Here is a 13,724-nt window from a genome sequence, read left to right on the forward strand (position 1 = left end):
TTGATAGTGAAGTTATTCTGATTTTCCCCTCTTCTTCTAGAAAGAAACGATAGAAAATGTTTCATCAAACTTCTCCGGTGTCTGCTTCATCAATGGAGAGTCCAAACATTCCTAAAGTTAGTTGTCCTATTGCAAACTTTCATCCAAGCATATGGAAGGACCATTTCTTTTCACCATCATCGGAGGCAATGGTAAATTATACTTATTTCTTTATTATTTATTATATCAAACATTAAAAAAAAAAAATTTACTTTCTTGATTTTTTTTTTTTTTTTTTTCTTTTTAGCAAATAGATGTTGAGATGGAGGAACAAGCTAAACAATTGAAAGGAGAAGTGAAAAAAATGCTAATGATTTCTAATGGAAATCCCCTTAAAATGTTAAGTTTGGTTGATTCAATTCAACGGTAAAATGTATCTTATCATTTTGAAAATGAGATCGATCAAATCTTGGAAAAAATATATGTGAAATATATGTGAACCATAGTGACTCCACTTCACACTGTCTCTCTTCTATTTGGACTGCTTAGACAACAAGGTTATAAAATTCTATGCGGTAAATTTATTCATCTCTAACTCTTATATTATTATATCAAATTATATTTTATAATTTTTAATAGTACTCCAAATTTATCAAATTTGTAGAAAGTAATGAAAAATTCAAAGAATCACTGGGAAATGTTCCTAGTGCAAGAGGAATATTAAGCCTATATGAGGAAGCTCTTGATTTTAGTGTCAAACATCTAAGAGATGTTATAACCAACTCAAACACCAAATTTGCTGCTCAAGTTAGCAGTGCCTTGAAATGGCCACTAAGAAAAGCCCTTCCAAGATTAAAGGCGAGAGAGTACATATCAATGTATCAAGAAGATCCTTCCCATTCTGAAACTTTGCTTGCCTTTTCAAAATTGGATTTCAACATATTACAGAAACTTCATCAAAAGGAGTTGAAGGAACTCACCCGGTTTATATTTATTTGTGTATGCAATTTCATATTTAACGTATAAAGTTACATTTTAAAGATGATTGATACTATTTATTTTGAAATTATATGTTATTTCTCTCTACAAATTATATTCAATTCTTATTTACATATTTTATATTTTATAGGGGTGGAAAGATTTGAACGTTCAAACAAATTTTCCTTATGCAAGAGATAGAATTGTTGAGTGCTACTTTTAGACATTGGGTGCATCCTTTGAACCTCATTTCAAAAAATATTGTTAGGTTATGGAGCCTGATACTTATTTATAGATTGGTAACGGTTATATCCGGTAAAGCTATATTTGGTAAAGCTATATATAGTAAAGCTATATATGGTAAAGCTATATATGATAAAACTATATCCGGTAAAGCTATATATGGTAAATAGCTATATATAGTAGATGGCTAAATCTGGTAAAGCTATATATAGTAAACTATACCATATATATATCTGGTCCGGTACAGCTTTGAAAATATACTTTCTATTCTCTATACTCTCTCTTGTTGTACATACCTGAAGTCATCAATAAAAAAAAAAAAAATCCTTTTAGCCAGAGTTCTCCTTGCAATTTTCTCTATCCTTTTCTTTGTGTTCATCTAGATCGAGTGTGTGCGTTGTTGTGCGTTCCTAACAACTGGTATCAGAGCTAACAACTGGTATCGATCCTAACAACTGGTATCAGAGCTAACGACTGATATCGATCCTAACAACTGGTATTAGAGCCATGCGGAAGTCAGAGCCAAGCGGAAGTCAGAGTCAGAACCAGGCGGAAGTCAGAGCTAGGCGGAAGTCACCACGATCTGTGAAGATGGAAAGTTCAAAGATTGGAACTGAGAAGTTCGATGGATCCGATTTCGGTTTCTGGAAGATGCAGATTGAAGATTATCTGTACCAGAAAGATCTTCACGAACCTCTATTGGGGGAGAAGCCAGATACCATGACCACGGAACAGTGGAAGCTCAAGGATCGACAAGCCTTGGGGCTGATCCGGTTGACGCTATCCAGAAACGTGGCGTTCAACATTATCAAGGAGAAGACAACGTCAGGTCTGTTGAAGACGTTGTCGAATATGTATGAAAAACCGTCGGCTATGAACAAGGTGTATTTGATGCGGAGATTGTTATGAGTCCTTGTGAGAAGAAAAGTACCGGAAGCGTCGCTGAAACTCCAGAGGGGGGTTGTGTCGGCCGGAAGCGTCGCTAAAACTCCAGAGGGGGTTGCGTCGGCCAGAAGTGTCACTGAAAATCCAGAGGGGGGGTTGCGTCGGCCGGAAGCAGCGTCGCTAAAACTCTAGAGGGGGTTGTATCGGCCGTAAGCGTCGGTGAAACTCCAGAGGGGGGTTGCGTCGGCCAGAAGCAGCGTCGCTGAAACTCCAGACGGGGTGCGTCGGCTGGAAGCGTCGCTGAAACTCCAAAGGGGGTTGCGTCGGCTGGAAGCGTCGCTGAAACTCCAAAGGGGGGGTTGCGTCGGCTGGAAGCGTCGCTGAAACTCCAGAGTGGGTTGTGTCGGCCGGAAGCATCGCTGAAACTCCAGAGGGGGGTTGCGTCGGCCAGAAGCAGCATCGCTGAAACTCCAGAGGGGGTTGCGTCGACCAAAAGCGTCGCTGAAATTCCAGAGGGGGTTGTGTCGGCCGGAAGCGTCGCTAAAACTCCAGAGGAGGTTGCGTCAGCCGGAAGCGTCACTGAAACTCCAGAGGGGGGTTGCGTCGGCCAGAAGCAGCGTCGCTGAAACTTCAGAGGGGGTTGTGTCGGCCGGAAGCGTCACTGAAACTCCAGAGGGAGTTGTGTCGGCCGGAAGCGTCGCTGAAACTCCAGAGGGGGGGTTGCGTCGGCCGGAAGCGTCGCTGAAACTCTAGGGGGGGTTGCGTCGGCCGGAAGCAGCGTCGCTGAAACTCCAGAGGGGGGTTGCGTCGATCGGAAGCGTCGCTGAAACTCCTAAGACTCTTGCTGAAACACCAGAGGTGAAGCAAGTGGGAGTCGAGGTTGAGTTGCTCAAAGATTCATAGAGTGATGTTGTAGCGGATACTCAAGAAACTCCTGAGACTCTTGCTGAGAAACCAGAGGTCAAGCAAGTGGGAGTTGAGGTTGAGTTGCTCAAGATTCACAAAGTGATGTTGTAGTGGATACTCAAGAAACTCCGGAGACTCTTGCTGAGAAACCAGAGGTGAAGGAAGTGGGAGTTGAGGTTGAGTTGCTGAAAGATTCACATAGTGATGTTGTAGCAGATACTCAAGAAACTCCTGAGACTCGTGATGTTGACGAGGAACCCGGTCTATCATTCAAAACACAGAAGGCGATGCCATTTCACTCGGAGGTTAGTTGAAGATGGTGATGTGTTTGGAGAAGATAGAGGGTGCAAAGAATCCAGCAAACATGTTGACAAAATGTGTTGATGTTGGAATATTGAGGTTGTGCAAAACCTCAATTGGTATGGTGGAGTGAAGATGCTCATGATCGTTTGAGAGTGAAATTCTTTGTTGACTAGATCAGTCTCCAAGTGGGAGAATTGTTAGGTTATGGAGCATATCTGGTAAAGCTATATATAGTAAAGCTATATATAGTAAAGCTATATATGGTAAAGCTATATATAGTAAAACTATATATGGTAAAGCTATATCCAGTAAAGCTATATATGGTAAATAGCTATATATAGTAGATGGCTAAATCTGGTAAAGCTATATATAGTAAACTATACCATATATATATCTGGTCCGGTATAGCTTTGAAAATGTACTTTCTATTCTCTGTACTCTCTCGTTGTACATACCTGAAGTCATCAATAAAAAAAAAAAATCGTTTTAGCCAGAGTTCTCCTTGCAATTTTCTCTATTCTTTTCTTTGCGTTCATCTAGATCGAGCGTGTGCGTTGTTGTGCGATCCTAACAAATATTAACCAATGTAATCGCCATTTCTTCAATTTTAGATGATACATATGATGCCTATGGAACATTTGAAGAACTCCAAGTCTTCACTCGAGCAATTCAAAGGTCATTTGAATTCATCCCTGTAGATAAAGATATTAGCTTTAAAAGCTTGACTTACGTACTAATAAATTTATTGTTTATCTTTAGAAATGGAAAGTAGAAATAGAAACCCTCTTTTCATCTTTCAAAATTTATATATTAGAATAATCATATTATTTATGAACCATGATGTTATTGAATTTTCAGATGGGATAGAAGCCTGGTCAATATACTCCCGGAGTACATGAAACCTTTATATTTAGCAATGTTAAATCTTTATAAAGAAATTAGCAAAGAAATAGGCAAGGATGAAAGTTCACTTCACATTCATACCACGAGAGAAGAAGTAAGCTTTCTTGGTCTCCCTCTTCTATCTTCTTGCATTCCGTTTTATACAATTATTTAGTAGTCAGATTTACCTTTTCCTTTTAGGAAGGATATTAGCAATTATTTAGTAGAAATTATCCGTTTCTAAATTAGAAATTATCTATCCTATGAAAAGTTTGGTAGAGAAAAAAAAAATAGATAGATAAGGAAGAGAGGAAGAGGATAGGGAAAAGGAAGATCTGTAAAACATATTCAAATAAAAAAGTAGAGAAAAAAAAAAGAGATAGATAAGAAAGAGAGGAAGAGGATAGGGAAAAGGAAGATCTGTAAAACATATTCAAATAAAAAAAAAGAAACGATAGATGTGATTTGGAAAGGTTAGTAGTAAGATTTACCTTTTCCTTTTAGGAAGGATATTAGCAATTATTTAGTAGAAATTATCCGTTTCTAAATTAGAAATTATCTATCCTATGAAAAGTTTGGTAGAGAAAAAAAAAATAGATAGATAAGGAAGAGAGGAAGAGGATAGGGAAAAGGAAGATCTGTAAAACATATTCAAATAAAAAAAAAAGAAATTTGAAAAACATAGATAAGAAAGAGAGGAAGATAGGGAAAAGGAAGATCTGGAAAACATATTCAAATTATAAAAAAAAAAAGAGATTTGGAAAACAGGATAAAAAAGAAAGAAAAAAAGAGGGGAAGATTGGGAAAACAGATCAAATAATAATAATAATAATAATAACAACAATACATGTAGAGAAGAAGATAACAACAATACATGTAAAGAGGAGAAGATTAGATTTAAAAATATAAAAGCAAAAAAAAAAAGGGAATAAAATAAACTACTGAGCAGAATTAAACTATTTAAATTTAGATATGGGAGTAGAATTAAACTCTGTGTAAGAAACTACTAAAAAGAATTATAGAATTAAACTCATTAAAGAAACGGATTAAAAAAGTTAGATTTAGATATGGAAGTAGAATTAAATTCATGTTAAGAAACTACTCAAAAAGAATTCTAGAATTAAACTCCTTTCTGATTAAAAGAGTAAGATTTAAATTACTTAAAATAATGAAATAGGGAGGTAAAATTGAAATGCTTAAAAGAATTAGAGTTAAAAAGAAAAAAAGAAAAAAAACAAAAGAAAAATTTTAGGAAAGAAAAGAAAATTAGAACGGTTTGAAAATGACAAGTACTGTTTAGATGGTGTACAGAATTAAAATATAACATAAAGTGAGAGAATGAGAATGGAAGATATGAGAAATTATTATATTTGTATTTATAGGATATAACATTAAATGTTGAACTATCCAAGTCGCTTGAAATATTAATAATATTGACATATCTTTAATTTAAGTTTTAAGTTTTATTATTCTATATAATTTAGAATCAATGAAAACATGGAACTCGATTTTTATTGAGACCGTTTAGAGCCGTATTTCACACTGTTAGTTGGATTATTAATTAAAATGTGAAATATTAACAAAAGGTGACGAAAAATGCGATAGGAATCAAACTTTGGCAACATTTGGTGTAGTTCTCGAGGAACGGGAGCTTACATTAAATAAATTAAAGAATACTTCGGCTAAGGCCAACCAGGTAAGTGGTCTTACTATAGGATAGGCTAAAAACTTGTATGAGTTATGATGATGTATGAACTATGTCATACGATGCGACTTATGAGTTATGATGATGTGTGGGTTACGATACTTGATGATGTGCACAGTATATATATATTTTGATGAATGACGTACTTGATATGTTTGATGCACTTTGTGGCAATATGATGAGTATGATGATTGTGTGACGTTTACCTTAATATGATGATGTTTTCCATATTGAGCATGATATATGATGATGAGTGTCATATTGCATCATGTCGTTAGATCGACATAAGACACAACCCTAAGAGCGTGAAAATGATATTAATATAAATATCCACGAGTATGTGTTACCTAGAGTAACAAAGAGATGAGACTAGAGGGTTGTGTCAGAATAGACATTATGATGGATTTAGAGGGACCTCATGCATATTGTATGTTCATAAGCATAGGGCTACTTCCCCCAGAGATGATGAGTGCGGACGCGCACCGTATGATGAGCGCGAATGCGCACAGGTGTGAACGCATACAGATGAGGGTGTTCATGAGGCGCATGACACTATGGGGTTCTACTGACCTCCGAACGTCGCTACAGATTAGCTTGACCAGAGGGCCCAGGGGGTGTGCGAGCGCCCTGGGGATTCACACTCGCACGTGTGAGTCGTGTAGGGAAGTATTACGCAATCCAATTTGTCCGAGACGGGAGGCCACCCCTAAGATGATTAGAGATAGGTTCCTAAATCATGATTGCATGTGTTTGCATTTGCATGGCCCCCTATAGTGGAGCGAGTTACTGAGTAATCTTTTAAATACTCAGGCCGTGTAACACATAATTTTTCAGGTAAAGGCAAGGCACACTTGTACGGAGGACGGCGACATCGCGAGCAAAGACTGTGGCACGTGCATAGGGTAGACTCATATTTAAATTCTTAGTTTTATGTTAGAATAGGTTGTTTTACCTTTTTAAATTATTTTGTATTTGTTTTTATTATCTCTAAATTTTAGTATTTTGTATTTAAACACACTTATTTTGTATTTAAACACACCATGGCTATGTTTTCCAGAGAAGAAGTTGTTTTAAACGTTTTTCAATGTTTACATTATAAATGATGTTCATGTAAGAGTTATATTTCCGCATTATAGATGAGTATGAGACGTTAGTGGCGACTCTAGATATGTGGAAATTTAGGGTCGTTACAGCCTTGTAAGTTCCTCTTCCTCTATTACTTATTTTAGTTCGTCCTTCAACTTTTAGAACTTGCTCCTCTCCATTAATGTTGGATCTTCAAAATTTTTGTAATTCATCCATTGACATGTTATCAGTATTTTTGGATTCTTGAATAATACTACAACATAAGTAAATTTTTGAGTAAATTTTTTTCTACAATTTTCTTGTCTAAGTAAATTTTTGAGTAAATTTTTTTCTACAATTTTCTTGTCTAAGTAAATTTTTGAGTAAATTTTTTCTACAATTTTCTTGTCTAAGTAAATTTTTGAGTAAATTTTTTTCTACAATTTTCTTGTCTGGCATATCTTCTCAATTTCTTCTCATCTTGTTAGAGATTATCATCACAAAATAATCTGTGATACTTTCATCATTCTTCATCTCTAGAATCTCAAATTCTCTCCTTAATGCATTAAGAAGAGATTTCATCTTCATCTCTAGAATCTCAAATTCTCTCCTTAATACATTAAGAAGAGATTTCTTCCCTTTTTGGTTTCCACCAAATTTTCGTTTCATTGAGTCCCAACCAATCTTGGTTGTGCGACGATCCAAGATTTGTTCAAAGATCGTACGATCAATTGAGAGGTAATGCTTTACTTGGTGATCTTTGGGTCTAGTATCATGAAGGTGGTTCTTTTATGCCTCAGTCAACATTGTTCTTTCCTCTGGTTCTGAGAAACCATTCTCCACCACACTCCATAGACAGACCTTTTGATTTGCTCTCCAATGATTATAGTGGCCATCGAAGCGAGGGATTTTCATTAAAATTTTGTCTTCACTCGTACTCTCTCTATTTGATCACTCAAAAATTGCGGCTCTGTACCAATTGTTACGTTTTGACATAACTAAGCGAGAAATATAAACTAGAAATTTGGAGAATTTAGAGGAATATTATTGAATACTGAATTTGACTTCTATAACCTTTCAAATAACCATAAATACCACAAATTTGGTAAATAGAGTAAACAAATGTGAAAAATATTTAAACTAGATCCTAAAAATACTTCAACTACTTTTACCCAATCAAATTCTTCTAGCTAATTCTTCTAGCTAAGATGCAAAAGCTTACTTCTTTAAGTGTACTCATAGTTGACCCCTTTAACAGCGTGAGATGAACGTTTCGATATCATATCTATGGGATTCGTCTAGCCGGAGAAGCTACCGAATTTAATAACTTTTTTAGCTTATATTTACTGAATTTAGTTAAACCCTCCTCAACAAATTTTTTGAATCCAGCCCCGTATAGGAATAATAAAAAGGTATCATATTAGTATTATTATTATTCCAATCAAGTTTGTTTCTCATTCATTTTTGTGATTTGGAGTTTGTAGTTTAAAAAATATTTTTAATATTCTAATATTTTATTAATACCATTAATAAATAAATAAAAATGTCCTAAATCAATGGATAAGTACAAAATATTTAATTTCTTAATAAATTTAAAAATAAAAATAAGATTATAAAAAATATGTTTTAGTTCTCATAATATGCTCTTTATAAATAATTACAGAAATTGATAAGAAAATTATGCTTAAAAGATTTAATAGTTATTTAATAAAATAGTAAGGCATTTGAATATAACTGTTTTAAATGTGTCAATTTGGTAGGCCATGGAGTAATTAGAATTTGTCGAATTTTATATATATAAAAGACACTTAGTGTTAAAAAAAATAAATAAAAAAAAAAACAAAAAAGATATGTTTTTTAGGTGATGTAACACTCCCGCCCTAACGAAAAACTAAATGTCTAATTTTTTAAAAAATTAAAATTTTTATAATTTTATGGAGAGTCTTAGTGCCGAATTACAAGATATAGTAAAATTATAAAAAATTATTGAAATGCACATATAATGAGTTTATAAAACTCAAGTAGGGTAATATGGTCAAGTAATCTATGTAGGTAGAAAATTACTAAAATGTCCATGATCGAGATTTTGAGACATGTCTTATTCTTTATGTTTTTTACTGTGATAAAATGGAGGATGGATTATTGTGATTTGTATGTGATTAGTATATGTTAACTTCCCATTGAGTTTGTATTTTTGCATGATATAGTTTTTTTTAGCTCCTAGTGAAATGGTTGTGTATTCTCACCGGAGTGTGTTTATCTCCACAAAGCTAAAACTAGGGTGCTAGAGTTGGGTTGGCAAGACGACCTAGGATAGAACACCTTTAGTAAACAAAGCACCTTGCTCCTATAATAAAAAAGACTCGAGGAGTCAGACTAGAGTACCTTGGAGTCGAAAGTTCGCATTAAGCCACTTAGCTACCCTAGGAACCTAGTAAGTCTCCTCAATACTTGGAGATGACTAAAGAAATGAATAAAATGTGATTTTCATGCTTTAGGTGATCGATGGGTATATATCTCTACAACCATTCATGAGAGAACCAAATTAAGATTAGGGTATTACAGCTAAAGCAGTTTACACGTTGACCTACATCAAAATATTTTCAGTAGATCTTGCACCCCAAGATCGGTAGTAGCTATCAGATGTCTAGACTAATGTGCACCTAGATAATGGAACAACCTGAGGAGTTAGTCTTAATCGTCTTAAAAATGAGAGACAAGATTTAAGCTATCTAGAAGCCCTTAAGAACCTAATAAACCTCTACGACATCCTAGTATGATTAAGATAGCTCTTTAAGCTATAGTAGTATGAACAATGTCATCAAAGTGTCCATTACCCTTTCCACATTGGTACTAGTGCTATCGAGTATGTATAGGATGGTTAGGGTAGTGCATGCCCAAACCTTGTGGAAATGGCTAGGGGTCTCTTGAACAGTGCCTTTACACTATAAGTCTATTCAAGAGAAGGGAATGTGGGACCAAATAGGTTGACCTAGTAGCTGGCGCACTGGGATCGATCTCTCCAATCATAGGTGACTTTATGGTCTTGTGGGAGGGTCTGCCAGCTAACCTTTTATGGATGATGTTTAGATAAGCAGACACCATACTTTCATAACAATACCTTATGAGGTAGCGACTCAACCCAAGACGCCAATCATTCAGTGTGTAAGTAAAATAATCTACTTAAGTCTAAGAACAGAAAAACAATTTACCCTAGAGATAACATTTGTAGCATAATAGACCTGCGACGCAAGAAATGGGTAAACCACCTCTTCTGAACCTAGATGGATCCATGAACAACTAGAGAACCACTTGGAATATCAACACACTTCAAATGTTTAGATAGTAATAGATACTAGGCCCGAACTTCCTAAAGTCAAGAGAAAAATACGTGGACACCTACTATGTTAAGGATGCGATGAGAGCCTACAAGTAGATTACTTACTTAATATTTTTAAAATAGTTTTTACTTAACTTAGATGAGTATTCGTGCTCAAGCTACTATGTGATAGGGAGCTGCACTATAACGAAAGACCCGAGTTGGCCACATGAAAAGGAATTACAAGGCTATTTTTGGTGAGAAAGTAATGATCAAAACGGACATAACAAGGTCAGGTTACCTTCAAATCAGGGTTAGAGAGAACGACATATTGAATTTAGCTTTCCGGAGGTGTATGGACATTAAAAGATTTTTGTTATGTCCTAAAACGTGATCAATACCCTGTAATGTTTAAAGATCATACGAACTTAGTGTTCACAAGGCTATCTATGACCAAAATTGTTGTCTCTGACGATATACCATACACCAAGATGGAAGTAGATCATGAATAATGCCTAAAAGAAGTTCTAATGACGTTAAGAGTGCATTAGTTATACACCATGTCACTACCCAACTTTCAAATGTTTGAAAATAGAATGAAAAAGATGAAAGCGAAAACAAATAAAAAAAAATATAATAAAATAAAAGAAAAAAAAAATCAGATAAAGTTTAAATAAAAAAAACAAATAATCAACAACAAAATTAAATACAAGATTAAATCCAATTATAAGATGATGTTGTACAACATTTTAGAAACGGGAAAATTTATAAAACAAAATACAAAAGTCTCCAAAATGTAAAAATGGACTGACGTTCTAGAACGACACTCCTCTATGACAGTGCAACTCCCGAGCACCTCTCCACCTCGACTGGTACCGGAAAAAGAAAGGAAAGTAGGGGTGAGTATGAAAGTATACTTAGTAAGCAACTTATTTGTAGGCTCTCATCGTTTACTTCTCCTACTAGGTTCCCACGACTTTTCTTTGGTCTATAAGAAGTTCAGGTTCATCCTTACAATTCTCTAAGCTATTGTGTAGGTCTCGAAATTCCAAATGATTTCTCATAGATCGTCTACCCATGTAGTCTCTAGTCCCTCGTCGAGACTTGTTTATAGAGTCATGGCATCGGTGTTGACCCGTTCCTACATTCAATAGACGTGTTCATTCTAACCACTTACCTGCATAGTCCCTGATCTTTTCCAAGATAGATTTACGAAGTCGAGGCGTTGACCTTGGCTCGTTTTTACACTCAATAGGGGCTCTCATCCTGACACCTACCCTTGTAGTCCATAGTCCAACCAGGATTGGTTAGGTTTGCCTGTTTCTACACTTAATAAGGACTCTCATTTTGACACCTACCCATGTAGTCCCTGGTTCAACAAGGACGGGTTTACAAGTTCACATGTTTTTACATTCATACAGGGGTCCATGTCTTGAGCTAAGTACTCATGTATTCCCTAGTTCTTCTCAAGAACGGGTTTAATGGGATAAGAGCGTCGACCCTGACTCAACTCAACACTCAACACTCAACAGTAACTCAACTAGTTTCGTGATTCTATAGGCTACTTGAATCATATTAATACACCGTGGAGGTCTACTAGGCTCTTGAGAGCGTTCATGTGGTTTAAACTCTACTTCTCAATTTCAAGATGTTCGAGGTTAGCCCCTCAGCTTATTCCATCTCTGGGTGCACATAGGTATAACCTTTAATTTCACATGTAAACTGCACTAGTTATAGGGCCCTAATATTAACTGAATTCTTATTGAATGCTTTAGGAAAATATATCTATCAACCGTCTTTAGCACATAAAACGTGTCTGCCCATCACATATGTTTATTAAGAAGGTATTCCTACTAACCCTTGATGCATGAAAAATATAATATATATCAAACGCAATTTTTCGTAGATTACTCAAATTTCATAACCTAACTTCTAATATTTCTCACATATCTTATGAAAATCCGAGAACAATGATTCAATAACTCACCTTCCGATTTTCCTTATTTCTTGACAATTTTGTATGATTAAAAGATCCAAGATGCTTCTTCTCTAGGTTTTGTGAAGGAAGCTCGGCTGGAATCGTACTCCTCGTGGGCAGAACGGCGGTTATTTCCCTCCGCCTCTTTAGAACTTTCTTTTACTCTCTTCTCTTATCTTTCTCATTCTTTTTTTTTTTTTTTTTTTTTCGTCTCTTTTCTTTTATTTATCTTTTACTTAGTCACGTACATTTCTAATGCTTAATTAGGAAAGAATGAGGTTGACATTGACCATTTTTTCTAATTCTCCACCATTTTTCTTTTATATATTTTTTTAGTTCACAAGAGATATTTATGAAAATTTTATAATTAAAAGTAGTCAGAGTTTTAATAATTCGGTAGAAAAATAGATTTGAAAAAGTGTTGTAAAAAAAATGATTTTGTTAAAAGGTATAAAATATAAAAGAAAAATATGATTGGGTAAAAATATAATTTATGTTTTATTTTTTAAAATTTATATATTTTCACACATTTAATTTGAATGCAAAAGGCTGAATATTATAAAAAAGTTGATGGGATAATAAAATAAAAATTGATAGAGGAAAGTTATAATGATTTTAGTTGATTAAGAATTTTTTTAATTTCTATTTATATTGAATTCTAATTAACTCAATAAAACGTCAAGTTTAACTCGTTAGGAGAATAAGAGTATTGTATATAAGTTTACAATTACTCCGATTTCATATTCATTTTTGTAATTGGATTTTTCTCTTCCATGGTATAAATTTTATTTTATCAAAATCTTCAAATTTTTTATAATAATAAAAAAATCAACAATACTCTTACCTATTAATTTAGGATAAAATTAATTTTAAAAAAATATTTCTTAATTGTTTAATGTTTCAATAAAATTTTGAAGTTTAAATAATAAATAATAAAAAAAAGTCTTTATATTAATCGAGAATTATATAATATAAATATATCTCTATTGGAACAATATTGGTACATCTTGTCCTTTGCCAGTCCTAATTTAGACATTACACAATATTGGTACATCTTGTCCTCTACCAAACCTGTCCTAATTCAGACATGACATGTCTAAATAGGACCACTCACAAGTTTGTGACTACCATTTATGTGAAATTTTCACGTGACCAATTGAGTGATTCTTAAAATTATATATTTAATAATTTTTAATTTTCTATATTTAATAAAAAAAATATATAAATATAACCTAATAAAAAAATTACCAACAACAAAACAAAAAAAAAAAAACAATTAAATTAAATTAAAATTCATGATAATAGTTCTTATTATATAAAATAAATGGTTGGGAATTTAAATTTATTCCATTTGATTTTTAGTTACAAAATATCACATATTTATCTGCCTTCAGAACCTCACAAAATTTATGTGATAAGAATTTTTCCATGTAATAAAAAAAACTTCTATAAATATTTGTGATGTTTCATGGATGCATTGA

General features: G+C 34.1%; 1 pseudogene; it reads left to right on the forward strand.

Annotated features, from left to right (window-relative positions):
• LOC111810440 ((+)-gamma-cadinene synthase-like) lies at window positions 1-4,351 on the forward strand (annotated as a pseudogene).
• The last annotated feature ends 9,373 nt before the right edge of the window (window positions 4,352-13,724 follow it).

The sequence above is a fragment of the Cucurbita pepo genome, chromosome 14 (genome assembly GCF_057944985.1).
Source record: "Cucurbita pepo subsp. pepo isolate OVF chromosome 14, ASM5794498v1, whole genome shotgun sequence".
In the NCBI taxonomy this organism is placed as follows: Eukaryota; Viridiplantae; Streptophyta; class Magnoliopsida; order Cucurbitales; family Cucurbitaceae; genus Cucurbita; species Cucurbita pepo.